General features: G+C 39.2%; 1 protein-coding gene across 40 annotated transcripts in view; it reads left to right on the top strand.

The window, feature by feature from the left end:
- Positions 1-27,817, top strand: part of ZBTB20 (zinc finger and BTB domain containing 20) — a 641,091-nt gene that overhangs the window by 198,465 nt on the left and 414,809 nt on the right. Inside the window, exon 2 of one of the 40 annotated variants that reach the window (XM_083736562.1) lies at positions 2,389-2,481. The exons of 37 other annotated variants lie outside the window; for them this stretch is intronic. The gene's annotated coding sequence lies outside the window, so the exon portion shown is untranslated. Of the gene's footprint in view, positions 1-2,388; positions 2,482-23,923; positions 24,234-27,817 lie in introns of those variants that run through there. 2 more of the 40 variants (XM_083736537.1, XM_083736573.1) reach the window with 2 other exon arrangements.

The following is a 27,817-nucleotide window of genomic DNA, read 5'->3' as shown; positions in this document are numbered from 1 at the left end:
CAAGCAAGTCTTGGAAGTCCTTAATTCTGGTGCATGAACTTAGAGGTAAGGGGATGGAGAGCACAGAAGCACAACACTAATTCTTGGTACAGTGGAACCTTGGGTTGTGAACGTGATCTGTGCAGGAGGCACGTTCGCAACCCGCAGCGCCATGTCTGCGCACGCATGGCTCATGATTTGGCGCTTATGCGCAAAACGCGACTTAGTGGTTATTTGCATGCGCGAGCGCCGAAACCCGGAAGTAACCTGTTCCGGTACTTCCAGGTTGGTGCGGTGCGCAACCTGAAATCGCGTAACCTGAAGTGTCTGTAACCCGAGGTACCACTGTATAATAGAACGGGGAAGAGATTGTTATGCCTACAATAGGGTTGCCATATTTCAAAAAGTAAAAACCAGGACATCCCGAAAGTTGTTGAGCTTTTCTTTACAAAAATGCCAAAGAAAGCAATTTTTTGATTGACTTGCCTAAGATCCAGGACAAAACACTGCTTTTCAGAAATTCCACCCAGATGTCAATTCTACCTTTGAAATTTTGGTTATGTCCGGGACACATGGCAGCCCTATCTAAAATGGCCCAGAGGGTCAAACCAATATGTTTTTTTAAGCATGGTAGTGCTGTATTACACTGATTCCCAGAAATAGTTTCTGCAGATGAGAAAAGTTGCATTTGTCTTACAGTTGGCATTAATGCATATTAAGTTGCTGGTGCAAGGCAATTCCCGACTATTTAGTTGTAATTTAAGACACGATTCCCTCTTAGCTTCTCCATAGTTTTATGTCTACTGCTGGATGATGTCCAGCTGACATTGCAAATATTGTAGTTATTATTTTGTGACAAAGCTTTTCCACTATTCTGGGTTTCAGCTTCCCCCTGCTCTAAACATATTTGCTGGCAATATCATAGCAGTGTCTGACTGCTTTACAATTTTTGGGTGAGGCTACTAGTTTGTTAATATCTTAGAGAGGTGTGGTGGGACTAAGGTGACAATTGTAAATAGTTTTCTAACCATAAATCTAAAATATAAAAATAAACATTAAGTTGCTGTTGAATACTCTGGTTCTTGCCGTTGACTATGTTCCAGCACTCCTTCTGTATGTTAGACTTCAATCCAATAAAGAGAGAAAGCTGTAGCCACAAAACAGTCTGTTGGTCTTGTGCTCCAATTCAGTCTTATCTATATTTTGAACTTTAAAACTCTAATAAAACATTTATATCTGACTCTTGTCTTTTGCCACCCCCAACCCTTTTTAAGTATTCTCTGACTCACTGACTACTCATCTATAGTTAATATAAGGTACTTTTTGTTGTGGTTTGCTAAAATATGGTAGCTACGTGACTCAGATGTAGCTTAGAACGTTATCTTTAAATAATCAAAAACATGCTGTTCCAAACATACAAAAAAGTCCTATGTACTTAAAATAGGAAATGCCTTTAGTTTTGCTTTTAAGTGCATTATTAAAATAGGTTATATAATGATAAATTATTTATACAGCGGCCTTTTACATTCTTTAGGAAACTAGAGAAACTGAGAATTCTGCTATGTTTGCAGAAGTCACAGCCATTATGATTTTTCAGCAACATTTTTCAGGAAACAAAGCTTTTACCAAAGCCGTTGGTAAAATTCATTTTGTAGTATTTAAAAAATATATTTAGGTGAAGTTGCCATCACAAAAGCATCCTTATTCTTGCAGCTGCTTGGAAAATCTTTAATAAAGTTTTGTATTGTATTTGTAGATTGCCTTTCCTCTTGGATTATCAATGATAATGGGGGGGGGGGGGGAGTAGTATGTTTGACTCCAAATCAAAGTATGTGAATCATTTAGCAGTCAGTTATGAGGTTTGAAGAAACTAACATTGAATACAGTGTTATATTTCACAACCAGAAGGAATTGGTGAATAATCCTAAAAAATCTGGAAGCATGCATTAGGTTCTCTCCTCCCATTTTAGTATTGTGCAATGTTGCTATAATTTAATATTCCTGGGTTGCAAGAAAATGTCAACAGTACATATTATACAACAGATTCCTTCCCCTGCCCTCTGCGTTTTGTGTGTGTGTGTGTGTGTGAGAGAGAGAGAGAGAGAGAGAGAGAGAATTCAAATAGTTTTCACTTTATTTTAAAAAAAGAATTGTCCCGATCCAAAACTGTTGGGCAAAACATTAAAAACAAAATACCAAAACACATGCATGTGTCTTGGTTCTGATCTTTAACCTGAATCTTTTTCTAGGTGCTGACCACCAGCTTCTCACACAGCACTCTGCTACTATTGAAAGCAGGCTATCAGGGTACTTTCATGTGCTAAATGTAGCCATATTTCAAGGTACTTGTGACAGAAATGTTTAAATGCACTTATCACTGAAATGAATTATATGTTTTTGAATCCTTAGTTTGGCTACTAGATACCTCTTCCATGGTTTATGACCAGCTATTTATCTCTGTATTTGAACTTGAAGAAGAAGGCATGAAGGTTCCAAAATGAGGCAGGTGACCTTTCCTTCCAATTCGGTTCTTTCACCTGCTGTTTAGATGTCAATTAAGTTAAAAAATTAGAAATCTAGATATATGTCTACGGACCAACATATAATGTCCTCTGACTATGCAAATGTGAAACGCTGTAAAAGTATGAGGGGGGTCCTCATGAGATGTGATAAAGGCAGCTGTGTGTGTTCACAGAAAGCAGGGCATAAATAGATCTGTTTGTGCAATAAAGTTGGATGTACAGGTGATGGGAAGCTGGACACACTCCACCTTACTGCCATTTCTTCCTGAAGACACAGATCAGATCACTTCTAGTATTGGAGCCATACTGGTAAGAGAGCAATAGAGGTAGGTAGAGTTCAGTTCTCCTGATCTGGGTTTCTCTTTTGGTATAAAAGAAAAAGTAGACATCACGGCTGCTATCACATTTGGTCTGGCTCCAAGTATGATCACCTGATGTTCCCATGATACTGAATACATATACATAATCCAATACTTTTATCTAAATCCAACATATTCTTGTTACAGATGGGTAGCCGTGTTGGTCTGCCATAGTTAAAACAAAAAAAATTCCTTCCAGTAGCACCAGTAGGAGAACACTTCAATCCCCCAGGACATTCTATACAAGATCTCAAAGTAGCTGTTTTACTACAAAGGAATTTCAGAAATAGACTGGAAAGAGAAGCTGCTGAATTGCAACTTATTACCAAACTTAAAACCATGGAGAGACCTGGTCTGAACAAAAACATTGGATTCTTATCTCATTAAACATGACAAAGCCATTTTTCACCTTCTCACCCCTTGCTTTTTCCTGTAAGACCTATTGCAGTCGTTAAGAGTCGTCAACAGGCTCATCACAGCTATCTGCCAATCACCCATTCCCACCACCCTTCTGAGTAATACCCCTCCCCACCTTCTCACTATATAGAAGGGTCTGGTAACTTCTGTTTCAGTGTATCTGAAGAAGTGTGCATGCACACGAAAGCTCATACCAAGAACTAACTTAGTTGGTCTTTAAGGTGCTACTGGAAGGAATTTTTTTTGTTTCAACATATTCTTGTTACTTGAATGCATACATTAATTGGATCCTGTTATGAGCTCCTGTTGCTCTGTCCTAGCTCCTGCCAACCTAGCAGTTCGAAAGCACACTAGCGCAAGTAGATAAATAGGTACTGCTGTAGCGGGAAGGTAAACGGCATTTCCTTGTGATGGTTTCCATCACGGTGTTCTGTTGAGCAGGAAGCGGTTTAGTCATGCTGGCCACATGACCCGGAAAGCTGTCTGTGGAGAAACGCTGGCTCCCTCGGCCTGAAAGCGAGATGAGCGCCACACCCCATAGTCGCCTTTGACTGGACTTAACTGTCCAGGAGTACTTTACCTTTACCTTTTTGTTTGCAAGTTGGATGCTTTAATTTATTTTCTTCAAAAGAGCTCTCTCTCTCTCTCTCTCTCTCTCTCTCTCTCTCTCTCTGCACACTCTCTGAAGAAGTGTGCATGCACACGAAAGCTCATACCAAGAACTAACTTAGTTGGTCTTTAAGGTGCTACTGGAAGGAATTTTTTTTTGTTTCAACATATTCTTGTTACTTGAATGCATACATTAATTGGATCCTGTTATGAGCTCCTGTTGCTCTGTCCTAGCTCCTGCCAACCTAGCAGTTCGAAAGCACACTAGCGCAAGTAGATAAATAGGTACTGCTGTAGCGGGAAGGTAAACGGCATTTCCTTGTGATGGTTTCCATCACGGTGGTGGGAATGGGTGGTGGGAATGGGTGATTGGCAGATAGCTGTGATGAGCCTGTTGACGACTCTTAACGACTGCAATAGGTCTGAGAGAGAGAGAGAGAGAGAGAGAGAGTGAATGTGATGTGTAAAAGTAATGAATTTCTAAATATTGTAGATTTAGAGTTGGTTAAAAAAATAATTATCTAGTCAATGTTTTGGATTTTCTTTTTCTATTTCTTTATACAGTTTATATCCTGCCCTATCTTTCCAAGGACCCCGGGTTCACATTTTGCAATGTGCAACAGTAATGAATTTCTGAATATCTTTGTAGATGTAGAGAAAGTAAAATTAAAAATTAAAATTATTCTACTATTTTTATCTATGAAATTTATATACCACCCTTCCTCTTCAAGGATCCCAGGGTGGCATGTTCTCATACTCAAAGAAGATCCATTGGCATCAATAGACCAAAGTCAATTAATTTCAGTGAATCTACTGTGAAAATGATTTAGTTGTAGAATTATATAATTTAGAATTATAGAGTTGGAAGGGACCATGAGGGTCATCTAGTCCAACCCCCTGCAGTGGAGGAATATTTTGCTCAACGAGGGGCTTTAACCCACAACCCTGAGATCAAGAGTCTCATGCTGGTAGTGACTGAGCTACTTCCTGCATTTGATTAATCTGTTTAAAATAGTGTGTGGCTCACATCTCCTTGCTGGCAGAGTTCTTAAATTGTGGTGTGGAGGGCTTGTGGGTGTATCCCACAGAGGAAGTTGGGATAAAACTGTTGGTTATAAAGAGATTAAGGGGATTTAAGACAACCTCTCTGGATTGTAATTCAAAGGAGGAAGAGCCCAATTATTTCAGATTTGGGGGTTTTCTGAGGAGGGGAAATGAGTTTCAAGTCTTAGCGCATCAGCTTAAGTGTCAAATCTTTCCATTGGCTGACTGAGCCAGTCAGGGTAGCCCTATATAACACTTTGCTTCATGATATTATGGAGAGTTTTCTACCGTTCACATTCATCTCATTACTACACAATATTTCTGGGCAAATAGAGGATTGATTGGCTCTGAACAAGGAGGAAGACAGAATTTTCTGGCAGAACTAAACCTCTGCATTTTTAATTTGGCACAAGAGTAGACCTAAAGAATAAACAACAACAGAAGATGAAGACATGCCAGGATAGTAGGAATTTAGTACTGGAGGCAAGCCAATATCCTTTGATAGGAAAAAGCTCTCTAAATGTTACTTAGTTACTTAATATTAGTTTGGTTCTGAACACTATTTAAAAAAAGGTCGATGAAACATGTCTTCACAGTATGGCAGGTACACTTGCTGACAGATTTGCATGATATCTTGTATGTGAGGGGGTGGATTCCATTTGGATCGCTAATATTTGAAAGGTTTCCTGCATGAAATCATGCCAATTTTCTAAATTTAGTTTGTTGTACTTAGGAAATTTATTGGATATTCCCATATAGTTGGGGTCATAGTTCCCCTCATCCTCCTCAGTGATCCCAGTGGAGTTACAATATAGGTTTTTTTTTAAAAAAAAATCTAGGCTTTGAGTAGTTATTACTAGCTAAACCTTTTGTATGCATTTTTAGAGGAGCCAACCTAAGAAATGTTAGCTTTCTAAAATAATCAGAGGTTTGGAAACTAGTTTAAAGTACAATTTTAGGTAACCTATAGGCACTTTTGATAGAATAAAATAGTTTTCAAGGTTGCATGACAGTTCAGTAAAGCACGTGGTATCTTCTAAAAAAGCTCATCTTCCACGTGCATGAAATATATATTTTTATTTTTAAAATACGGAGAAATTTATACTCTGTCTATATTCAGAAATGGTACAGTCCAAGGTCTTTACCACATGCTTTAATGAACTGTCATTCAGCCTTGAAAACTATTTTATTCCATCAAAACTTCAAAATTTCCTGGATTCACTATTCAGAAGCAGAATAATCCAGGGCTTCAGAATGAGGTGCTGTTGCCGCTGTCATTCTTGACGTATGTTAAGTAGCTGACGGCTCCATTTTCATGACTGATCCAGCAGAACTTGAATCCTGGTCTGCATTGAACTAGACCCAGACCTTCTGAAGGCTGATCTAAATGGATTATGTGGGGCACTTTTCACGAACATGGGCTTAAAAACTGGTTGCATGTAGAACCAACCTGTAAAACATACAGAAGCTTCAAAAATGCTTCATATTTTTCTACGTTCAAAATGCTGTGTGGGTTAAGGCAAGTGGCTTTGCTGGATCTTGATCCTTTAGTGTGTTTCACAGAATGAAAGATGGCAGGATCCCCAAGAATGTGCTCTGTGGGGAGCTGGTTCAGGCAGACCAAGTCCGTATTACAAAGATGTCTGCACATGAGGCAATGAAGCCGGGTGACATCAGCCCCGCCGTGTGGGAATCCTTTGCAGATGACCGTAGTGCATGGAGACAGTCATTTTGTGTACCCTCAGCAGTGACCTGAGGAGAAATGACTGCTGGGAGAGGAGCACAGAGTGAAGAAACGTCATGGTGCATCTGCAGCAGTACAGCTGGGTAACTTCATCTGCCCCAGCTTCAACAAAACATGTCTCTCCTGTATCGTTCTCTACAACCACAGCAGGCACGGCAACTGTCCAACAGTTTGACTTAACCCCACAAAGTGCGCTCCTCCATTGTCTCTTGAGTTAAACAGATGCCAACAACAACAACAAAAGTGTGTTTCCTAGTGATGGGTCAAAAGTCCCTCTTATTTTTATTGGACCATTCATCTATCTATGCAAGAAGGAATTTCCACTGTTGTTTTTGTGTGTGTGTGTGTGTGTGTGAGAGAGAGAGAGAGAGAGAGAATTTCACAGCATTTGGGGTGGCAGCTTATCTTGCTTTGTAAATGAGCCAGCTAAGTGTAGTTCCCCCAGTCCTATTTTTTTACACTTAAATAAACTGCTTGTCTTGTCACTGATCAGAGCTAGCATGACTTTCTGCCCCCATAAGCTCCAGAGTCCTCCTTTCCTTCCTGTCCCAGTCAGATCCTTATGGAGATGATGCTACATAGCATATTTCCATGACAATCAGGCGCAGGAATAGGAAAAGAGAGCTAGAAGGAACTCTGGAGCCTGTAGAGATAAAGAGAGTCTTGCCAGTCACGATGTGTGGGCAGTGATGCTTTTTTTAAGTGTAAAAATTGGGTGGGTTGGTGAGGAAGTGCTGCTCATGTCCAGGCTTCCAATAGGCATCAGGCATCCTGTGAGATCAGGATGCTGAACTACATGAGCCATTGGCCTGATCTAGCAGGCTCTTCTTAGGATGATATGTTCATCTATAAAGAAAGACTCTCCTAAATTCTCGGCAATTTCTCCCACCTCATCACATTATTTTGGAGTCTTTGTCTCTATCCATTGTCAATGGCTTAAAGCAGCACTGTTGAAAATATTTGCCTAGCTAGCTCTGTTACAGGATTCCTTGTTTCTGTGAGTAAAATAGCCAATATGCCTCAGTAAAAATACAGTGGTACCTCAGGTTACATACACTTCGGGTTACAGACTCCGCTAACCCAGAAATAGTACCTCGGATTAAGAGCTTTGCTTCAGGATGAGAACAGAAATCGGGCAGTGGGAGGCCCCATTAGCTAAAGTGGTGCTTCAGGCTAAGAACCGTTTCAGGTTAAGAACGGACCTCCGGAACGAATTAAGTACTTAACCCGAGGTACCACTGTACATGTCATATAGCTATTATAAAGAAATGTTTGTATGCAAAAGACTTTTTGTGTTAGGCAAATGTGTTACATACTTGAAGGTGTTGCTGTTGGAACCAGTAGGCTGAGGTGCTTTGTGTAGCTAAATATTTGAGCATACTGTATAGCATAAAGTAAAAATGGGGTGGGGGAATAAAACCAGCATGTTCCAGTAAATGGCTCTGAAAATGTCTGTATGCAAAACTAGGAAAATAAGCTGGTATCGGTCCAAGGTAACGACATTTTGCTGGAGTGTAGTGTAAAGAACGGTCTATATCATCCCTTTCCTACACCTGTACCTTGCCTTTCTTGCTTCAAAAGTCTTCTGTAGTCAGGATATGTTGTTTTATCATTACAGTAATTTTATACTAACCAGAGTTCTCCAACTTTGTAGACTGTATTTGACGAATGGTTTGTTCCTTCCTGCTGGCCTAACACTGTCAGTGAGGCAAAAAGTTATTTGTTCAAAGTAACATAGACTTCATAGACTTCAAAATGCAATGGAGGTTTATTTAGACCGAACTACTATTTCAAAAATCTACACCTGCCCTTGATGTTCGGTTGAAAAGTCAATCAAATTGCATTTTAAGATATTGAAGGTCATGTTTTGTTTTTGTTTTTTTCTGCCTCATTCTAGTGAACATGTATGTGTAGGTACACAGTGCTCGGTCTTAAAGACTACAAAATAGAGTATCAATGATCTCTGTTCTAATACAGTGGTACCTTGGGTTACATACGCTTCAGGTTACAGACTCCGCTAACCCAAAAATAGTGCTTCAGGTTAAGAACTTTGCTTCAGGGTGAGAACAGAAATCGTGCTCTTGCGGTGCGGTGACAGCAGGAGGCCCCATTAGCTAAAGTGGTGCTTCAGGTTAAGAACAGTTTCAGGTTAAGAACGGACCTCCGGAACGAATTAAGTACTTAACCTGAGGTACCACTGTAATGGAAAATATCACTTAGTTTTAAATCATTTTACTGTATACCTTAAATTTAGGCTTTATGTGGTTACAGTTTTTCAAAGTTTTTATGATTATCATTTTGAAATCTTTACTATTGTGAAGGATTTTTATTCTCTCTCTCCCTCTCTGTCTCTCTGTCTCTCTGTCTCTCTCTCTCGGGATCCCCAACTTACTTGGCCCTGGCTGGAAATCTGAGACACTGTTGTGGGCTCCCTGCAAGTCACCTATATACACCCCACAAAAAAGTGAAAAAAGAGACAAAAAGCAGGCAACATCCCCTCCAAAACTGGCAACACTCTCAACCAAACAACAACAAGGCAACTCCACACAATTTAAAATAGTGTTTTAAACTATAAATTTAAAACCTTCAGTTTAAAACTGGGAGGGGAGCTTGGAGGGCACCAATGGGACTGTCTAAAAGTTAGGGTAAACCTTGGTTACAGCTTGTGGTTGGTCTGGAGAGAGCTAAACATTAGAACCTAATCAGCACCAAAATGGACCGCGAAGGAGCAGAGCAGCTGCAGGTTCCTTTCTGGAAGTCCCCTACCCCGCCGGCTCACACAGTTGCAATTAAGTCATAGTTTGGCACGTTATGACATGTGAATCATGCCACTGAGTTGCACATAAAACGTTCAAGCTCTTCTGCAATATAGTTTTGCTACCATTGGCTAGTACATGTAACATAATGAAGCATGACCTACCAAACTCAGAAAGGCTTATATAATTTTGTGTGTGTCTATGTTTCTACAGTTCAGTGCGGGAATGCTCATAAACTTTCAAAGGCAGGTAAACCTCATCAAGCCTACCTGTTACTCCTGTAGGGATGTTTTCCCAGTTCATGGCTCCCTTTCTTATAGCTATGTATAACTAGCCCAGCTCAGTACTGATATTGCTTGGTTTTCAAAAGTGAGCTGGATTGAATTATTGCCTGACTCTGCAGCAAGACTCCTCATGTGGGATGGGAAGCTCATATTGTTCATGCTAGAATGAGGCCAGTGTGGTATATATTTTGCAAAGAGGTTTTAGCTGATTTTTTAACATCTGGAAAGGTGATTTATGGGAAAGAACTCTGAAGCAGAAATGTTTTAGTTTTTTCTCTTGCTTTTTAATGGAGTCGTGGGAGAAGGTATTTGGGTTTGCTTATTTACATTTATCTATCTTATCTATCCACGTTTCAAGGATTTCCATGGCATTGACATTTCCATTTGAGGAATTTGAAGAATGTTCAATTATATATATGCCATGAAACATATTTACTCTTTTCATGTTGTGTTCTGCCAACTTGTTCCTGCCTGCCAAAGTTTAAACAGAGCTGTTATAGCAAGAATTTCTCTCCCCCACCCCGCCTCAATTCTAGGGAATTATAACAAAACTCTTTATTTTATCTTGTGGATTATTTCTTTCCTGTATTTAATTTATGTATTACTTTTGTTAATGGTGATACCTATTTAAAATTTCCAGTAAAACGGGAGCATTGCTTTAAATGCATGTTCTAGGCAGTTCCCAGTTTTTCTCCCATTGTAACAAGTCAGGCTTTTAACAGATGTCTGAATAACTTTGCTGGTAGCAGGAAATTCTCAGACCTCTTCGTTACTTATTGAAATGACCTATATTTACAGCAGATGGAGGGGAATTTCATTTACCCCAATATTGAAAGTAAAGCTTTTCTCGGTTGTGAGATTTTGTTTCTGTGTTGCTCTGTAGTCCATTTTTTAGTAACACTTTTTTTTAATAGTAAAATTGTTTTAGGCTTGTTCTCAGAGGACATAGTTTGGACATATCTCTTGAGTTGCAACTTAAGCACAAGACAACCTCTATATGTGTAGAGAGCTGGAGCCGTTAAATGCTAATAGACCATAAGCAGAAAGTAACAATAATTCAGCATGTGTTACGTCCAAGTATTCTCTGGAAGCTTTTTAAAAACGAAACCCTTTTCTCCTTGAACATTTTCCTTCCAGTTATCAGTAATGGAGGAGAGAGATGGCACCGTTTCCTATAGGTCTCACTAAAACAACTTCCTGACATATTGACGTGCCAGCTTGTGGTACTGTTTTCGTTCAAGAAGTCAAAAGGGACCCATTTCTCTGAAAGCCTTATTGGCTACTGTGATGTCAGCAAAGCCTGGGGCCCTGCTGTGAAATTGCAAAGTATGAAGAGAGATTTAGTTGTAGATTCTGCAAAATGACTCCCAGGTGTTCTGTGTACCAGCACAGGTAGAAATTACTGCTTATTGCTTTTAATGTAAGTTTGATTGGAATGTAACTAATTACACACAAGGTAAAATAACACAACAACAATGCATGAGCATAGCTATTTAAAAAGCAATACACCACACTTCCATTAATCAAGATATTATAGAAAAAACACAGTGGACTTGATTGGAGCTATCTAAGGGATGCATTTCTTTTTCTTTTCCCCCCCACTCATAAGTAAAGAAACTCATCCATAATAGTTCCAAGTTGCTTTTGTTGCCCACTGTCTTTAGTATCTTGGTTCCTAGAATTGTAACCTTTGATACTTCTTTTGCGAACAGTATTAAATCAGATGAATCAGGTTTATCTAACTTTCACTAATGCATTCAAGAAAGCCTTGCTGTTGCAGAAATTAGTGTGTGTGTGTGTGTGTGTGTGTGTGTGTGTGTGTGTGTGTTTGTTTTATGGTGCTGCTGAATTGTTTTAGGACACAAATTATGATACCTTATAGAAAAGACAATTTCTTCAGCCCATGAAAAAATGTAGGTGAGCTGTAGCTATGCCACATTTCTTCCTTGCTTCAGAACAAAATCATAAATTTGAAGAAAAGGGGGGGGGAGTACATTGCCAATGTAATTTTGTTCCTGTCCCCAGTATTCTGCTTCTTCCAAATTGGGTTGGAGTTTGTGCATGCCTGACGCTTATGTAATAGGGAAAAAAGTACTTAGCACTTAGTGATTCATAACTATTAACTGATTATTTATTTATTGTAATGGGGACAAATATGTTCACTAGGGATGAAGCTGAGAACATCAACCCATTTTCTGTGTGATTTAACCCAAACTGAATTCTTACCTTGTGTGTGTTTGGGGGACATGGATGGCTAGCTTAGTTTAACTCTTTAGTGCGCACAGTTGCATTTCCCCTTTAATTTCCCATAATATAAACCTCAAAAGGAAATACGTTTGGATACATATATGTACTAAACACAGGGAGTTTCCATCCATGTACTGTATCATTAAGGGTATGACTTGGCATGTGCCCTCAATTTTAGCAGTTCTTCATTACCCAGGGGAGAATGTTGGTTGCTGATGTGAAAGCATTAGCTGATTAGGCATACCGTCCAGTTGTTCATTAGTGTATTTTAAAAGAGCAAGTAATACTTGTGAATTTTAATGTTTTCTTCAAGTAGAATGAACAAGTATAAAAATCTGCTAGTTACTAATATATTTAAACTTCCAACATGTTTTATCCCACACATTCAGCTGTATTTAAATTTGTTGGTTGAAATCGTTCCTTGCTCACCCGTAGCGCCTTTTAGTACCTTTACAAGAGTCCCTTAGTTCCAAAACACTACAAAATGACCCTTTGGATAATATTCTTTTAATCTGTGCACATTTCATATGCTCTTTGTTTAGACAGAGAGAAAGAGATTAGCATGGAAAGCAAACCGGGACAATGAGTACATCCTGTGCCTGCAAAACAATGTTGCTTAGCATCATCTACTGTGGAATATATATGTGTATCTGTTTTGGCTGAACAGAAATATGAAAAGATTGTGATCTTTGTAGATGTAGCAAGAAAACTAACCAACCTGGGGACAGAGCATAGTCCCTTCAAAATGTTTTTGAAAATATGATTAGATGATGGCTCTTTCATCATAAATGCAATGCCCTGAGGACTTATTAATGCTTCAATAGCGTTGCAGTGAGGACATCAGTGCAGTCCTCTTTAATAGCTTGCTGGCTTGAACCCCAATACATAATGTTCTTGTAATAGTTTATGGGTGACTGCAGTAAATTGGTAGTGAATGTATTCCATTTTTTTTTGCTTTGGTTCTTATCTGATCTGCTGGTGGAACATTTTGTCCTTAGAATTTTTTATTATAAAGGCAATTGATCTACTTCTGGGTATGCTCAATTTTTTGTGCTGTTATATATGTTCCATATTGTGAGATTGAGAAAGCAGAACAACATCAGAACCCAACAAGAAAACCTTACATGTTCAAATCCATCCACTCATACTAATGTTCTTCAGACATTGCCAAATAGGCAAACATTTTCTTTCCCCACTTTTTTGGCTGCTTTGGTTTGTTCAGACAATACTTCAGAAATTGTCTTTGTCCACAAATGGCTGCATTACTTCACATAAGTTAATTTTTAACCCAAACAATTTCTTTAAACTCTGCTAAATGGCTTTGTACATTGCTTTTTTCTTCTTCTTTTTTGCTTAAGATGTTGGATGCTGAACAAAGAGTTCAGTCTGAGATAGGGATCCTTCTAGAGATAGAAGCTGATTGGACCTGCTCTGTTCTGGATGAAATAAACGCCACCACATTTTTCACTTAAATCACAGAGACACAAGCCAGTTATCCTTTGATGACCTTAGCACCTGTGAATTTAGAACTAAATCCTACTATTTCTTAACAGTTAGATTCAATTTTCTATCCTCATTTTTACATTAGGTTTTGTTGAAGCTAGTGTGAAGGAAAACTTGGTGTGGGGCACAGTACATTACTGCTACCTAATAAAACGCCAACTATAAAACTGCATTCTTACTAGAGGGAGTAGATTTGTAGCCTACTTGCTCTATATGTGCACATATGTTTGTAAATAGGATTTGAAATACAATTAGCGTTTGGTTTTTTTGAACATAGGAAGCTGCTGTATACCAGGTCAGACCACTGATCCATTTTGTTCAATATTGTCTATGCTAACTGGCAGCAGCTCTCCAGGTTTTCAGATGGGGGATATTCTAAGCCTTACCTACAGATGTCAGGGATGCAGCCCTGGGACCTTTTGCATCCAGTGCAGATGCTCTGGCACTGAGCTATGACCCTTCCCTTCCTGAATACTTCTGGCGCCATGTTGCAGGAATGATAAGCATGTAACTACTGTGTTCAATCTACAACTGGAAAGAAAAACGTGGAAGTCCTGCCCAGCAATACATTTGAGATACAGTGTACACCAGCTCCAAGTTTATACAAATCTAGCTCCATCATTTCCTTTAATCTGTCTTTCTTGCTGATTGTTTTAACAATAAGTTAAGTTTTCAGGAACAGTTGACTTTAGGCACAAAGAAAAAAGGAATGAAAAACATCAAAGGAATTATTAAGTAATCAAAGGAGCTATACTAAATGCTCTAAAAATCATCTGTGAAAAGGCAGCACACGAAGGAAGTGTGCAAAGTTATCACCCAGGAACCCAAAATAAAGTGGGTCAATATCCCAAAAGAGAGATTGAAATGGTGTGGAAAAGATGGCATAAGAGAACTGTGCAAAAAGTTTAACAAATGCAGATATGTTCACTAAGTTGTTCCTGTTAGCAACTTACATAGTGAAAAATTTTTATACCCCTGCAAACTTATGCTTAGAAGTGTGTTAATAGCATGGTTTGGATGCATAGTTACATATAGCCAAGTAAGTAGAGTAGTAGATTGATTTATGACCTTAACCATGCTGCGATCATAGGCATAATAGCTGCAATCAACACAGTTTGATTGGTTTTACTGATCAGTGTGAACTAATTTTATTTCCATTATTAAACTATCTTTAAAAGATTATGTTAAATGCTACCTTTAGGCCTAGATTTCAGCATAATGCTTATTAGTCTTTTTATCCTCCTCCTGCAATAGGCTTGCAATTGCTTGCTTAAATGTGTGTTATGTTGCTTCAAAGGAAATGGGGCGGGGGCAAGTTCACCTGCACTTTATGCCAACTGATACATAGTGAGACAGTAATTCTGAAGATCAATATGTATAAGTATATTATAGCATTAATTAAAAAACGCTGTTTTGCGGTTTTTATTCAAGCATTCCCTTCATGCTTCTTCACATCATGCTGACCCAATGACTAGTTTTCAGTATCAAACATTGGCTGTAAAGTATCCACATATACCGTGGTACCTCGGGTTACATATGCTTCAGGTTACATACGCTTCAGGTTACAGACTCCGCTAACCCAGAAATATTACCTCAGGTTAAGAACTTTACTTCAGGATGAGAACAGAAATCGTGCTCTGGTGGCAGCAGGAGGCCCCATTAGCTAAAGTGGTGCTTCAGGTTAAGAACAATTTCAAGTTAAGAACGGACCTCTGGAATGAATTAAATACTTAACCCGAGTTACCACTGTATTGACATACAGTGCACAGTTGACACCTCCAGGCACTACAAAATAATTCTAGGTCTGGAGATAAAAGCTTTGCCAAAATAATAAATTTACCAAGCAGATAGTGCAAGCTACTTTCAGAACTGAGCCTTGAGTTAAATTAGACCCTGGACTTAGCTTCAGAACAGCCTTGAGACTAAAAACATCCATTGAAACAGAAAGTACACCACCTGCTCCATGAGTCTTGCCTTCTCTTTCCTCTCTGAACTTGTACTTTACAGATGCACTCTTATGGAGTACCAGTCAGCTACAAGTTACAATATTTAAGCATGCCTGACTGAATGTAGCTTTGGGTTTGAATGCATGAAAGAGCCAATGGCTGGCAGGAGTGAGGAGAGGAGCTGGGGTCAGCCGCAGGTCTTGGGGTACCCTTGACAATGTGCCTTTGTGTTTCCCCACCTCCCACTCCACAATATGAGCAACAAGCCCTTGGCTCTCTCCATTGCCCTGGTGGACTTATTAGGAAACAGCAGGTAGCATTAGGGGAGCGGTGGTCATCATGCAGTACAGACGTGCACAGGTACTTAGCCAGCATTACCACCACACTCATTTATCCACAATGCAATGCCCACAACACATGTATTGTATTGTGAGAAAATTAGCATAATGCAGGGTAAGTACAGTACTTGAGTGGCAGAGGCAGCACTGAAAGGAGCACTAGCCCTAAGCACCTGTATTCACTAGCTGCCATGTTGGTTTCCATGCAGTGCTCATGCATCACACTGTATTATGGGGAAATTCACATGGCAGGGGCACCAACAAGCCCCATTGCCCAAGTGCTGATACTCCTGTCAGTGCCTGTCATGTGATGGTGGGCCCGACCAGAGACCCAGCACTTGCCTAAGAATACTGTGATGTTGCAGGCCTGGGAGAACCTGTAATGTTGATATTTGTTTCCCCTCCTATTACCCTCAGCTGCTTAATGCTTCTCGTTTCACTGAATTATGGGACAATGACCATTAACCCGAGGCAGTGTAAAGTGGCATGCTAGAGAGAGGAGTAGGAGTAGGAGTGGATTTAGCACTTTGAATGGAAAATCCAATACTTACTTCCTTTCCGAAGGAAATTCCAAGCAGTGATACGTATAGTGGGACATGGCTCTTGGCTTTTCAGTTAAGTGAAGAGGAGAAGGAACCAGAGAGGAACTGATTCCAAGGGTAATAAAGGAATGCAGCATGCAAGAGGGAAATGACTTTGGTTGGGGTGCTACAAATAACTTGAACATTCTGACTCTAGTTGGTACTGTAATTCTAGTCACTTTCATATATGCCTGCTACAGTTTATGTCTATTTTGAAATGTGCAAAAATATTTGTGTGTCATTCCCAATAGAAAGCACCGTTCCCCTGCAAACCTGCCTTCTGACTGCCTGTTTACTTTAATAAACAAGTTCCCCATCTGTTACATTAAACATGTTAATATAGGTCTACAAAGTACAATGACATCTAGTGCTTAAAATACCCAAATGAAATGTCAGAGTCCAATTGCATATACAGAGTTCAAAAGTGGCAGTGTCCTGAATCCACCTCTGCTACTAAAAGGCCGTTTAATAATCCACGTAAGTATCTCACAGGCGTTCTTAAGTAATTGGCATGTGTGGGACCAGATGTAGAGATACAGTTACAGCAAATCCTGGCCAAAGCTTTTTAACCACACTATCGCAACCACATTTCAACTGTGGGTTGTTGCTGCTTTTGTTTCCTCCTATGCAATCGAGCTCTGAGATTTACGGAGACATACGACTTTCTATAACAAATATCTGAGACTTGTAGCTCTTGACGAAATCAGTAAAATCCCATTGATGAAAGTAGGAACGGTTCCTCTGGCAAACCAAAACATGCCTCTAACACTGGGTATCCCAGTGTTGTAGTTTTTACAATTCACTACACAAGCGAGCTGCTGCTACCCAGTATTCTTGTGGGCAATTATTGTGTTCATAATAAAGATATATGTTCCTGTTCATTTAGATTCCTGTAACGACAAAAAGTTGAATAAAAGGTTTTTATGTTATTTGTATCTATTGTTTTTCTTCTCCTTTGTATCCATGAGTTGTTGTTTTTAAATTTACATTGCATTGTGAAGGAAACACCTTATCTTAAGTTTGTGGTTTACTCTACCATTCAAATTTTGCATTGGCACAAAAGGTTTGTTCCTCATGTGTGTTTTGGCTCTGTTTGCTATGAAGTTTATGTGCAAAACACTGAGAAGAATACTGAGCACAAATGTGTGCATTAAATAGAATTCATCTGTGTTCTTCTGTTGTTAACCGATTTCCAAGGGCTATTTTCAGCAGGGAGAACTGTTTTCTGTGCACAAAAACGAGCTGTTCTTTACAGATAAGTGTTCTATACTTTGCAGAAGGTTTTTTATATATATTATACAAAATCGAAAACATTTTAAACAATAGTTGCATAAGATAAAATATGTAGAATACTGTGTTGTGTGCAGAATTCAGCATCCTATTGAGAATTCAAGCTAAGGGTCAAGGTTTCATCACTGAGGCCCAGCTCATATGTCATGGCAAACCACAGGCTCAGCAAACTATAACTTACTGTGAACAAGGAAGTGTGATGGTATATGCTGCTCAAATCACACCACCCCTCTCCATACTGTGTTGCGCTGAGAAGAAGCAAACCAGCATGCCAGATTGGCATTATGGCTGAGCCAGCAGCACTCACAGGTATTTTTTTTTGGGGGGTGTCCTTATTTGGGGGAGTTATAGCATTATGCATAGTTCCAGACAATTATATGAAATAATTTATTCAAGATGCAGAAATCTTGGTGCAGAATCTGGGTTACCTTAGTATAGATTTGTTTTATCTAGATTATAAACTCCAGGCACCAAAGGGAACTAGCTAAGACAGTTTCCATTACAATATAAAGTAATTGAATTTACAATATCAACACCCTCTTTAACCTGCCTTCATCTGCCTGTAATTGAAATTTTAACAGAAAATATGAAATACAAAATATGTAGCAAAAAGCATAACTATTGCCTTTTAAAAAAATAATAAATCTAGGAAGACATACCAATCAACTTTGGCTCACTCCTTTCCACATACTACTTATTTCTGAAAGGTGCATTCTGGTGTTAAATCTGTATGGCAATTTTCTAGAAGGTTATATTTTATCATATTTGAGGGGGGTTTTCTTTATCAGTGCCATCAGCTTCCTGACTGATATGGAATCCCCCATATGTGTGTGTGTGTGTATTTAAATTCCACCTATTGTGCAAAAGGGCCTTCTTTTCACAGTAGTCTGTTTTTGAGCACTGAATGAAGCATAAAAGATGTCCCGTGGACAGTTGAGAGGGATAAAATCTCCCTTTATAAACCATGGAGATTATCCTTTGATACTTGCTGTAGTGTCTGATGTGATGGGAAATATCTGTAGAGCCCCTAGTACCTTACCCTGGACATGAAATAAATAGATTTAATAGAAAGTGAATCATGTGAGGTGGCTCGAAGTGGCCTTCCTACCCAGTTTGCTCAACTCCAGTTACTAACAGGCTTGTGACAAGAACATGAAGTTCAAGTTAATGCAGCACGCTCAATGGCTTTTCTGTAATCCCTGACCTGAATGCTTTGAGCATGTACCTAACCGTTGCTTTTTTTTTGTTTTTTGCCAACAATTGAGAGTAGAGGAGAGAGCTTTGCACATGCACTCAGAGTTTGGCACTTCAGGAATAATAGTCTGCTCATGTCTAGAAGGACAAATAGATCTCCTTTAGAAGTGAGAAAATGGGTTATTGTGAGTGAAAGCTGCAGTATACCATTGTGTGCTCTCCAGTGAACTGTTTCCCATGACGTATGTGGCAAGAGTGCTAAAATGTCTTACCCTGCTCTATATTGGTTGCAATGAAATTTCAGAAACAACAAAATCTTCATTTGCTTATACTAAAAAATGAGTGCACCCACGAAAAATATTTGCAAGGCTCACCAATTCAATATTATTGTGGTGTTAAGCACACATGGACTTGAGATTATATTTTAAAGATATGTTCAAGTTTCCTGATTTTATTATGCTGTTTGTTGTTCATATTTTTTATTTTCCCCTATCTACTTGTTTAAGACAAGCTATTTTGATCCTCTGTCTTTCCAAAATGCCATTTATTTATTTATTAATAATATTCATATATGCAGTCTCAGTAATTTTTTCCTATTAATGTAAAGTTCAGATTTTGTGCTGCTGACACATGCACATCCTTTCCAGTCTTAAATGACACAAAAGTGAATTAAGAAGGGAATTAATTAAAGTGACAGCCCAATCCCCTGCATTTTAAGTACCTCCCACTGAGGTCAGTAGAGTTTAGTTCCAAGTAAGCAGGCATAAGTTTGCAGCCTAAATGCCAATCTGACACCACTTTCCCCTGCAATAAACATGATCACAATCAATTAATTTATGGCAACTTTCAGAGGGGCACCTTGTTGGTTGCAGCAAAAATAACTGGATTTATACTGGATTTATTGTGACATGTAAACCTTATGCCACAAGATATCTGTTAGCATTGGCGCAAACAAATGCAAGTGGAAATCAATTTGTTCAATGGGGAATTCCTGATCCTTCCTCTCCTCTGCAGTCTTCTGCACTCCCCTGAAAGCTACTCCTTTGCTGGTTGGGAGACCCTCTGAAATGGCATTGGATGCAGTTTGAGGGGCTACAGTCAGAGGGGGAAATTGGAAATCAGTGGGGCATTGAACAAGCTCAGGCACTTTACTTTATATTGTAAACAGCCCTGTGATCCTCAGATGAAGGGTAGTATAGAAATGTATAAATGAATGAATGAATGAATGAATGAATGAATGAATGAATGAATAGGTACTTGCCTAGGGTACCATTGGACCCATGACATCCAAATATCTATCTCCCATTTGATAACAATACTCCTTTTGACCCTTTCACAGGCTCATATCAAGGAGCAGGACTTGACTTAGAGAACTCCGGTTTAGAGTGAGCTAGAATTGATGAATAAGGACTTTTGATATTCTGATATAACTCGTACCAGATTTGAACTCTCAAATTATTTGCTTGGACTGTTGTAGACCATTATTTGTCTTATGTTTTTGAACCGCTGACCCATGAGGCCAAATTTGGCCCACCAGGCCCTTTTCATAAAACACACACAGACATGTGCCCCAGTATTGACATCATATATGACGGTGTGGGTCTGGTAGAAATGTAGCTGGATCGGCTCTCACACAGCTGATGTCTTTAGAAAGCAGGATTGAACACTCAGAGCATCAGTTTAGGGGATGCAAACCTGCAAATACTAAAATGTTTGCATGCTGTAACTTTCATAGAAAAAAAATATTTACCTTGCTTATTGTTCTGTTGCTTCCTGTATGGTGTGTGGAACCCCTGGACCAAAGCACTTTTGATGTGCCCCTACCGCATGACTACTCACAGTGAACAAAAAAAAAAAAAAGTACCTCTCCTGAATACATCAAATCCCAGACAGGTTATGTAGGAGCCAATGAAACTTTTGAACCCTGAAACAATTTATAATAAGACAAACCAATCTTGGAGACAGCAAATTCTCTGCATTCTCTTTGACATTGTTCTGAACTGGCTTGTATAATCACAACAGCTTCCTTTAAGAAAACCGAAACCTTAATGCGCCACCACAGTTTGAATATAGCATCTGGATTACCTGTAGCAATTATCATTTAACATTTAAAATACTAGTTATTTTGACATACAGAGTTTTATATTTGAGGATATGTCCCCAAGCACTGCTCTTGAAGCAGAAAGAGGTGGTAGAACCCTCTGGTTGTACCACTCCATAGTATATATAGGGGTTCACATCTTTTTTGTTTAAAGCTCCTTCACCTTAATATTCTCCCTGATGCCGTAACTATCTATTTGAATGGAATGGTTTTGCTTTGTATGGGTTTGGTTCTACATGAAGGAAGCATTTCAAAACGGTGCTCATTCCCCCAGAGTCTTTAGTGGCACATTCCATTTTGTGGCTTTAGGATTATTTCACCTCTTTATTTACCGTAATGTTATCTCATTCGCATGGACATGCACATGATTAAAGTGTGGATGGAAGGGGACAGAAGATGGCAAGCTCCAACCCAACAATGTTGTGCATATTGTGAACCTCTTCACTTTCCAACCTTGTGTGATTGGGGATCATGCTTTATCTGGGCTCCCACTCATGCAAAGGGTTCTATTTGTGTTCAAGTGAATGTGACAAGAAGTCCCTTGTAGAACTTCTGTTCTCAGCACAATAATAGTCAGGGACTGAACATATTATTGCATAATCTCCCTGCAAACAAATCAAAATGAATACTTAGCAAAACCAGACATAGGCCAACACTAGATTTCTGGCAGTGTGAGCCATTCCCCTGCACAGCTTGCCAAGCCAAGGAGGTGCAAAATTGAGAAGATCCATTGGGAGGGAGGCAAATTTTGGTCTCACACAGGGTGCCATATTACAAAAGATTACCAAAGTTTGCCCCTGCATAGGCTTACCACATAATTAAAGTGCACTTCTTCCCCTAAAAAATCCTGGGAATTTAATTTTACTCCTTTCAGCACTACAGTCCCAGCACCCTTAACAAAACTCTGCTTCCCAGGGCTCTTTGGGAAAAGTAATGTCCTTCAAATGTTTGGTGTGAGTCTTCTCTGTTTAGGGAAGTTTTTAATGTATGACATATTAGTGTATTTTTGGTCTTTGTGGAAGCCGCCCAGAGTGGCTGGGGAAACCCAGCCAGATAGGCGGGGTACAAATAATAATAATAATAATAATTATTATTATTATTATTATTATTATTAACATATGTGGGAATGTGCATGGGAACACTGGGGCATAGTTTGCCTAGTGAAAGGGTACAGAACTCACATGTGCCTGAGCACACCTGTTCTGTTGCCTGTGCAGAGCAGACTATCTAGTGAGCACTGTTGCTATGAAGAGTACATTCTTCAACATTTGCCAAATATTTTCAGAACGAACACAAGTGTTCTTACTAAGATCTGTGGCAAGGTGGTAGAGCACATGCCTTGCATGCAAAGGTCCTAGGTTCAATCCCTGGTGTCTCCAGGAAGGGCTGGGAAATGAACCCCTTCCTGCCTGGAACCCTGGTGTGTCTCTGTGTCAACAGTGCTGAGCTACATGGTCTGACTTAGAATATTAGGAATATAAGAGCCAGTTTATGCTGAGGTCCACCTCTGAGGGTCTTCTGGCGGTTCCCTCACTGCAAGAAGTGAAGTTGCTGGGAACCAGGCAGAGGGCCTTCTCGGCAGTGGTGCCCTCCCTGTAGAATGCCCTCCCATCAGATGTTAAGGAGGTAAAGAACTACACAATTTTAGAAAACATCTGAAGGCAGCTCTGTATCAGGAAATTTTAAATGTTTGATGGTTTATTATGTTTTTGTCTATACTTGAGCCTGCCCAGATGGTGGTGTATAAATAATAAAGTTGTTGTTGTTGTTATGAGAGAGAATATATCAGGGTGCATGACCTTCATTGGTGAAGCATTTTCTAATGATTTTCAAGCTTTTTAAGGTTTTTAAAATGAATTCTTGTTTGCCCTTCTGCGAAACAGAACCTTTGAGAACAGAAAATGCCCCACCTTCAATAAGGGTCCCTCACACATTTTCCAGTTGTGCATTTGAAGTACTACAATAATTACTACTGCAATACATGTTTCCTTCAGTTGTTATTGTACAACATCTGTTTCCGACCTTTACTAGCTTTCCCCCCATATAGCTTCTTAAGGAAATCACTTCTTCAAAATATACTTTTGCATGCTGCAGAAATATGGTGTAACGATGGCTGTACTGAAAGAATGGTGCACTTGCAAAACAAGTTTGGTATGCAGAGCAAGTGGCACTTGCAAATGTTGGATACTTGAACAATGCTTACTTCTGTGCCTCAAAACACGCTGAAGTAGAAACTTGGACAGTGGCAGTGTGGAGTTAACAAAAATGCTCTGTGTGTGTGTGTGTGTGTGTGTGTGTGTGTATAATGCTTTTCTAAAGGAATTGTTTTGCATTCTTAAAGAAAGCACGTATTTCATGCTCTAAAAGTCTGAGGTTTGTAGTTGAAAAAGATTAAGTAAATAATTCAGGATGCGACGTGTTTACCTGTTAATAATTAAGCAGGTTGGTCTGTGTACTTTTTATAGACTTTAGATTTTTATTTTATTTTATTTATTTCTGCCTCATGTGTGCTGATTTTTAAGTTAACGAATCTTCTTCCACGAGAGGAGAGAGTGAAAAGGGGGATATAAGAACTGAACCCCACTAGCACTGCATTGTCATGGAAATGTTATTTCTCCCACGCATTTAGCTAGAATGGAGAGCTGGTAGAACCTTTTTCACCCTTGACTCTGATCACAAGAATGGCTTAAAAAAAAAAAATAACAGCAACAACACAACCACCGCCATCTTACTGATTTTAATAATATGTTTATTAATAATACATTCAGTCCCACATAAAGTAGAATTTATTGATTTTTTAGATGTTGTGTTATAAAAAGTTAACATTAAACTCCACAATGAACATACTAAAGGAAAATTCACAACGAGAGATATTGTGAATTTTTTGTGTAGAAAGACAACATAAAATAGATTAAGAATACGTTGAATATCTTCTCTGTCTGAAGCTAAAAAGGACTAGGCCTCACCAGAAGCTGGATGAGAAATTTGCTGGGAACTCGCACTGTACTGAGCCCCTAGGAGGAAAGGCAGAACACTAATGTAACAAATAAGTGAAATACTACCTCACTGGAAAAACAATAACAAATTTCCATTAATCTTAATAGAGTCAGAATTGTGTCTCTTATCAGTTTTGCTATGTAGATATAGGATTAAGCTTTCAAAAAGGTCCTAGGATAACAGAGTATTCTGTCTTTATCCCTTCTGGCTGTGCTAGGGTAATCCAGGACTGATAGCATGAGTGAATGATACCCCCTCGTCAACAAAAGCTGTACTGTGTTTCCATCTGTGGCAATTTGGCACTTCTCTTTGAGGCTGAAAGGTGGTTTGTTCTACATACTCCATTTAAAGCTTGCTTTTTATGCTATACCTACAAATACCAGGGGGTCAACTAAGGCCAGTTTGATTTTGCCATGTAAATATTCCAACCCCGCCCCCCTTCTCCCCGGCTAACTAGACACAGATAAACTGTCAACTAATTTGATATGTAACACCTAATAACTTTCAGTTACTGTTGACACAGGCTGAATGTGAAATTGCAGCTTACCAGGGAAAATGTTAGTTTCCCCCTTCACACACTTTCTACCTCAAAATGCAGGCCTTTCTTGTGTGTTTCTCTTGCTCTCTCTACACTGCTACTGTGCTACAATGATACACATAATGCAACAAAATTAGAATAAAACCTTTTACAGAATACTCTCTCCTCCCCCCTTTAAAACACATGTGTGTGTTTTAAGGGAAGAGCTACCAAACTGGTTGCACAGAAAGAATGAAGATAGATATTTAGAAGGAGCAAATTCCACATTTCTACGTTACTGCAGCTAGTGCTTTTTTTGGGAGGTGGGGGAATTAGATATTGGTACTCTCATACTGATTAAAATGCCATGGGTGCCAGGACAAAATGGCGGCTGTGGGCAGCAAAAAAAGAGGTGCTGTTACTCTACCAAAAAAAAAGCCCTGGTTCCATTTGAAGGTCTCCTGCCCAGCATCTACCATGGTACATCTTGCATTGATACGCTGTCAATTTAATGTGCATAAATAAAATGTCCCACAAATTGCTCAGATTATTGCTGTGGTCTTCGTTGTAGGAAGTGTCACTTAGAAAATTTCCTTTTGCTATTCAGATTTTGTACCTTTCGACATTTTTTTTTTTTTTTAAATCCCTGGCTAATTTGGTAACAATTTATGGCTAACTATACCAAAAGAAATTGAAATAATTCAGTGGGGACTGAATGTTGGTATGTTTCGAGTTTGAAGAGCAGTAGTTTATGAGAAGAGACTTAACATGTTTTGTGTTTGTGTCTTGTACACCATACTGCCTTGTGTACTGTGTAAGACCTCATCCACACTTTTGCTTGTTCTGCACCTAGAGAGCACAGGCCTGAGTGGTTTTTTGTTTGCCCCAGAGCTTTCCTCAGGGAAAACCCGATTGCTATTTAGTCCAATTCAGTGGTAAACTTCAGGTTTTCCTGGAGGAAAGTGGCAGGGCAAACGGAAGTGTGGGCAAGCTCTGGGGACAATTTAACAGTTGTATAATCCACAGCCCATGATTCAACTAGATTTAGACATGTTTCGTTTCGATGCTCACAATGCTTGAATATGGCTACAGCGTGAATCATGATGTAAGGCTCTGCCTACTGTGATACACACATTTTCAGTGTTTTCGTTCCAACTAAATTTGTGTTACATGTGGACTATTTTGAGGTGTGTGTGTGTATAATATTTTGATATATGAACCATATTGTGCTCTTCTTTATGCCTTCTGATAAAGCTTGGTAGGGATGGTGATGGGGGAGAGAAAAAGTTTTAACTACCTTTTTACAACCATAGTGGCATCTCACTTATATCTAGGGCAAATTTAAATAACACATTAGTACTTGAAGTGAAAGGTTAAGCTTATCTCCATTTCTCTTGGTCAAATTGCAGTATGCTGAAAAAACTTTTTATCAGTATAGCAAGTAAAGGTCAGAAGTACTTGCCATTTAATTACGCCACTCAACCTTATTTTTGGCAGTAGTAAATGTAAAAAAAAAAATACGGAAAAAAACCAGGTAAGTTTTTATTTGGTGTGTTGGTTTCTTAAGTGCCATTTAGCCTGTTGGTTCCGTTTGTGTTAAAGAAACGCTGGGGCTCCATCTGCACTATGCATTTACATTTTCCCAGTATTCCAGTGTCCCATGGGAAAACGCATTTGAAATTGAGGGAGTTTCCAGGACATTTTGTCAAGTGAAATGGGGGCAGCTATCAGTTATCCAAAGAAAGAAGTGAGCAAAATAAGCTGGGCTTTTGCAAGCCTTTGGGTGAGCCTAGAATAATTCTCTGAAGTTAAGTTTACTCTAACTTGTGACTGGTGCATGTGTAAACATTTTTTTGTTGCATAACTTGTTTATTTTGACAGTCTTTCTGTGCCATTTAATTTTTGTTTTTCCCTATGTGTGCCTTGGTATTGCTTACTTTAGTAAAATTCATTTTTTTGTTAGCTAATATTTTGGTTAACATCTAAATATACATCTATATGTACATGGTGACACCATTTAGATATGATCAGCTATCTCAGACTTTTTGAAGTTAAACATCTGAATGCTTCAGACATATCTTTATATTAGATTTTCTAACTGTTATATAGTTGAGTGAGCATAATGTTGAAATTGTGTACATGTTTTGAATTAAAAGCTCTATGCTTTCCATCCTGGGTTTGGAGCTGAAAAGACTGCCTTAAATGACAGGGAAATGTGACCTTCTTTTGCACTTCAATACCATTTAACCATGGTATCATTCTAAGTCTGTGAGTTAGGGTTGGGATCACTCAGCTGCAGTGGTCCTGCTCCTCTCTTATGGGAATAGATCTATCTAATGCTTCATGGTTTGACTGCATTCAGACAGCATTTCGTTCAATCTTAAGTTCGTTTCTTTATCTGTTCATTTTTGCATTTTATGTGATCTTTCACATGATGCAAAGGCCATTTCTGGAAATCTCGTAGAATCTAGTGGAAGTTTAGCACCCATTTCTGCCTTCCTTGTTTCCCGAAAAAAAATACGTTTTCCAACTGCATTACCTTGGAAAATTGTGACAGTTTTACATTTATGAAATTTGGAGGACTATAAAGGCATAGAGTCCTTTCCCGCCATTTAAATTTTAGTGTGACATGTCAGTATATTGATTAAAAAAGCCACAGTTCCATTACACCAAGGTAGTGCCATGTAAAAGGCGTGCTAGAAATTGGGGCGGAACTGCTATCATTATAACCAATAAACCCAACACAACAAAACCCATGTCTGAATGCTGCCTTAGTCTTGTCTTCCAAGCTGTTCATCAAATTGCTGAGAGAGATCGTCAGAAATCTGTGGTTCGGTGTCACAGTGAACATATTTCCACTTCCTCCAATCCAGGTGTCGCAATGCATACCCTCCAACATTCCAGTAAGGCAAATCAGGACATGACCTTGACTTAAGCCCATCCCTTCTCACTCAGGCCCCATCTCCTCTCTCCTGGCTCCCTCCCTCGGGGCTCAACCCTGCCCCATCCAGAAGCTAGTTCTGCTTCTGGAAGGTGAGAATATAGCACCAAAAAAAAGTGTGTCTTTTGGTCCCACAGGAGCCAAAATGGGACATCCCAGGATGGAATCAGGAGCTGGGTGTGTGTTTCTGTATATTCGGGGTGTTCCGCTTAAAACAGGACAGTTGCGCGGTATGTAAATAGATTGCCTGGATGTGTTTATTCAGGCAGTTTTGTGCTGGATGAAGAGAACACATTCAAGTTCAGCCTGGGCAGAAAGAAGGTATTCATGGTGAGGATTGTAATGACTCCAGAGTTAGAAGTTTTGGATGGGGCAACCCTCCCACTTAAGGATTAGTTGTGAGACTAATAGTTAAATGGAGTTTCTTGGAAAAGCTGCAGGTCTGGAT

Source organism: Podarcis gaigeae, assembly GCF_964106915.1.
Source record: "Podarcis gaigeae genome assembly, chromosome: 4".
In the NCBI taxonomy this organism is placed as follows: domain Eukaryota; kingdom Metazoa; phylum Chordata; class Lepidosauria; order Squamata; family Lacertidae; genus Podarcis; species Podarcis gaigeae.
This window is presented reverse-complemented; position numbering and strand designations above follow the sequence as displayed.